At 39.5% G+C, this 4,354-nt stretch overlaps 1 pseudogene; it reads right to left on the bottom strand.

Annotated features, from left to right (window-relative positions):
- Positions 1–2,923: 2,923 nt before the first annotated feature.
- On the bottom strand, positions 2,924–3,693 carry LOC129478555 (large ribosomal subunit protein eL8-like; annotated as a pseudogene).
- Between the last annotated feature and the right edge of the window lie 661 nt (positions 3,694–4,354).

Below are 4,354 nucleotides of genomic sequence, written 5' to 3'. Positions count from 1 at the left end.
CACCTTATACAAAAATTAATTCAAGATGGATTAAAGACTTAGATGTTAGACCTAAAACCATTAAAATCCTGCAAGAAAACCTAGGCAATACCATTCAGGACATAGGCGTGGGCAAGGACTTCATGTCTAAAACACCAAAAGCAATGGCAACAAAAGCCAAAAGTGACAAATGGGATCTCATTAAACTAAAGAGCTTCTGCACAGCAAAAGAAACTACCATCAGAGTGAACAGGCAACCTACAGAATGGGACAAAATTTTTGCAACCTATTCATCTGACAAAGGGCTAATATCCAGAATCTACAATGAACTCCAACAAATTTACAAGAAAAAAACAACCCCATCAAAAAGTGGGCAAAGGACATGAACAGACACTTCTCAAAAGAAGACATTTATGCAGCCAAAAAACACGTGAAAAAATGCTCATCATCACTGGCCATCAGAGAAATGCAAATCAAAACCACAATGAGATACCATCTCACACCAGTTAGAATGGCCATTATTAAAAAGTCAGGAGGCCAGGCGCGGTGGCTCACGCTTGTAATCCCAGCACTTTGGGAGGCCGAGGCGGGCGGATCACGAGGTCAGGAGATCGAGACCACGGTGAAACCCCGTCTCTACCAAAAATACAAAAAAATTAGCCGGGCGTGGTGGCGGGAGCCTGTAGTCCCAGCTACTCCGAGAGGCTGAGGCAGGAGAATGGCGTGAACCCAGGAGGCAGAGCTTGCAGTGAGCCGAGATTGTGCCACTGCACTCCAGCCTGGGCGACAGAGCGAGACTCAGTCTCAAAAAAAAAAAAAAAACAAAAACAAACAAACAAACAAAAAAAAACAAAAAGTCAGGAAACAACAGGTGCTGGAGAGGATGTGGAGAAATAGGAACACTTTTACACTGTTGGTGGGACTGTAAACTAGTTCAACCATTGTGGAAGTCAGTGTGGTGATTCCTCAGGGATCTAGAACTAGAAATACCATTTGACCCAGCCATCTCATTACTGGGTATATACCCAAAGGACTATAAATCATGCTGCTATAAAGACACATGCACACGTATGTTTATTGCAGCACTATTCACAATAGCAAAGAGTTGGAACCAACCCAAATGTCCAACAACGATAGACTGGATGAAGAAAATATGGCACATATACACCATGGAATACTATGCAGCCATAAAAAATGATGAGTTCATGTCCTTTGTAGGGACATGGATGAAACTGGAAAACATCATTCTCAGTAAACTATTGCAAGGACAAAAAACCAAACACTGCATGTTCTCACTCATAGGTGGTAATTGAACAATGAGAACTCATGGACACAGGAAGGGGAACATCACACTCCGGGGACTGTTGTGGGGTTGGGGGAGGGGGGAGGGACAGCATTAGGAGATACACCTAATGCTAAATGATGAGTTAATGGGTGCAGGAAATCAACATGGCACATGGATACATATGTAACAAACCTGCACATTGTGCACATGTACCCTAAAACCTAAAGTGTAATAATAAAAAAATAAATAAATAAATAAATCACTCTATTTTAGATGTAAAAATAATAATTACAATGCTTTTTCCACATTAGAATAACTTGGAATAAAGAGTTTATTTAAACTTGAAAAAAAAAAAAAACAAACCAAACCAACAACATACCTTGAGTGAGTAAAACTAAAAAAATAGGAAAATAATTATTTCAATTAAGGATCAACCACAGGTTCTTTCATTTATAGTGATTAGCTCCCTTTCAATGTAATCCATCTCCCCCCAATTTTGACTTATTCATAACACTTCAAGAATTTGGTTAATATGTAATGTAGGAATATATCTGCTTAACAGAGAAAATTGACCTAATGGTTACTTTTGTGTTTGTATTTGTTGCTATCATTTTTTATAAAGGTCCTTATTTTCTAGCTCTTGGCATTTTATGTTGATGTGTTTCAAAAAATTGGTTTTACAATGAACAACACTTGAGGGTTGTTTGCATTTTCCTTGTTAATAGACCTGATAGAGGAAAGACTACAGGACCTTTGTTGTATCAACTTTATTCCTATAAAATTATGGAATTTCAAGAGGCTAATAAATGTATCTAGTTTAACCACATGTTTTGCCCTTTTATTTTCAGTACTTATTTGATCAAGGAATGCATTTTGACTCTTGAGATTAATGAATTTGAAATATAAATTCACTTATTCCAACTAGTTGAGTATTTTAGACATCTTTAAGTCTGACTTACAGAAACATGCAGAAGTGCTGGGGTCCGTTGGCAGTTATGGGCTTTAGGAAATGTATTATTTTTGTACAAATTGTAAGATTAGCTTATAATGTTTTAGCAAAGAAATAATAGAGTTCAATGCTAGATACCTGAAATAGTATACCCTTTTCAGGATTTCAAAATATATCAGTGTGAAAGCTGAAACGAGCTGAATGTTGAATAACTGTTGCTAAGCAACATTAAGAGAATAACTATCTGCATATAATGGCATATCTAATGAATGCTGCCACTCACATTAGATGACTGAAAGGAGAACAAAGCACCAGGCTACAAGAATAGTAAAATTTTACATTTAAAATGTATATCATGATGAACTTGTAAGACAAGCTCACTCAATAGCAATTTGATTTTAAAATATGACTAAACAAAAAGATTATGGTAAAAACATTTGAATGAATGGGATTTGGAATAGATAATGTTTTAAACCAACTAATCTAAAGTAGGGAGAAATGCAACATTGTAACACTTCAATAAACTAGTATAGTGAATATCTTCAAAATATTGCAGTTGTTCTCAAAGCTTAGCTTTATGAAACATGTGAGGGTACCTTTGTGTCTTCTAGACCCAAAGACACATCTCACATTGTTTAACTCTGTTGCCCCAATCTCAGTCTTTTTTTAAAAGAGAATTTGTATTTTAATTATTTTTATGTACAGAAAACTCAACAGTGTATATTTAACCATTTGGTGGCAAGTTCTTTAGCCTTTGGCTTCTCCAGCTTGGCAATGCGAGCCAGACTTGGAACCCAGGACGCTGCCTCCCCAGTGATGGGGAATCTCATCATATCTGTCGTTATAATTGATCCTGATAGCTTCCAACAGTTTAGCCAGAGCTCCTTTGTTGTCCAAGTTAACCTGTGTGAAGGCTACAATGGTGCAGGTCTTCCTGTGGACTAGATGCCCCAGTCTTGCCTTTCCCTTGATAATGCAGTAAGGGGCCCCCATGTTATGACACAGGGCAGGCAGGAAGACACCAGCTCGATAGGATCCATGTCCTGTGCAGTCACCACCAGCTGAGCCTTCTTGTTCCCCACCAAGGTGGTGATGGTGTTAATTCCTGCTTGAAGGACAGGTGATCTCTTAGCAGAGACATATCCTTTGCCAGCAGCTTTCTTCTTAGCCCAGGCCAACAGCCTCTGATTCTTCTCTTGCTTTTTCTCTGGTCAGTGGCCAGCTTAAGAAGCTGAGTAGCTGTTTGGCGGTCCAAGGCCTGGGTGAACTGGTTAATCACCGGAGGCGCTTTCAGCCACGTATAGAGGATAGCTCTCTGGTGCTGCAAACTGATACAATGGGGCCATTTCATAAAGTAGGTGAGCTCCCTTTTAAGCTGGATGTCCTGTCCAATGCCAAAATTTTTAATTCTTTTCTCAAACAGGGGATTCACCACTTTCTTGGCCACCTGCTTCTTCCCATTAGCCTTTCTTTTTGGCATCTTGGGTGGCAGGAGGAGAGAGCCCAATCTCAGTCTTTCTATAGAGAATGCAAGTTCCATAAGGCAGAAAGTTTGTTCTGTTCTCTGATGTTTGACCAATACGTATAAAGTGCCAGCCACATTGTAGGGACTCCATAAATATTAGTTGAATAAAATATCTAAAAATAGTATAGTAGTCATTGTTCATTCTGGAACAAACGATCAATTTGAATATGGAAAGTTTAATATAAAAAGTATTAAGTAGGGACGTAACTGTAAAACTGTTATAAAGTTGTAAAGAGAACTCAAAGGAATACCCTAGGGATAAGGCAGAGTACCCACAGAAGAAGAAACTTGGAAAGAGAGGCCCTTCCCAAGGTTGGGATTCAGAGCCTAGTAGATAGCAGAGGCATTTGCTGTGTTGCCCAGGCTAGAGCTAGTGTATAGTTGCTAAGCAAGCAGGAAACTACCCTCTGGCAGGTGTGATGGTGCTGGCAGGCAGGCAGGCTTACGAAGGAATTGGGAGTTTGGGGATTCTGCTCATTGGTAAGGCAGTGTACAGACGGATATGCAGTGTGGATATCTGAGCGTCTTAACAACCTTATGCAATGCAAGCAGGTTGAGGATGGTAACAGGCACACAGAGGGTATGAGGCCTAAGGACATGTGTGGCTTAGAGTGCA

Source organism: Symphalangus syndactylus, chromosome 3 (genome assembly GCF_028878055.3).
Source record: "Symphalangus syndactylus isolate Jambi chromosome 3, NHGRI_mSymSyn1-v2.1_pri, whole genome shotgun sequence".
Classification (NCBI taxonomy): Eukaryota; Metazoa; Chordata; class Mammalia; order Primates; family Hylobatidae; genus Symphalangus; species Symphalangus syndactylus.
This window is presented reverse-complemented; position numbering and strand designations above follow the sequence as displayed.